Here is a 238-nt window from a genome sequence, read left to right on the forward strand (position 1 = left end):
AGAATACCTCTGCCCGCAGTTTCAATCGACACAGCCCCAGTGCCCGTGAGCATTCCCTCACCACAGCTCTTGAAAGGGTGAGGACAGAAAGGACCCAAGTGGCAGGTGGGGATCAAACGGGGGGGTAGTAAGCTTGGAAAAGTAGGGGAGTAGGGGAAGATACTTTAGTGAGAAGAACAGAACTGCGGAGAAAGAAGGGGTGCTGAGGCGACGGACGCGCGGGGAAGACCCAGCGGGG

The sequence above is a fragment of the Crocuta crocuta genome, unplaced genomic scaffold, assembly GCF_008692635.1.
Source record: "Crocuta crocuta isolate KB4526 unplaced genomic scaffold, BGI_CrCroc_1.0 scaffold676, whole genome shotgun sequence".
Lineage (NCBI taxonomy): Eukaryota > Metazoa > Chordata > Mammalia > Carnivora > Hyaenidae > Crocuta > Crocuta crocuta.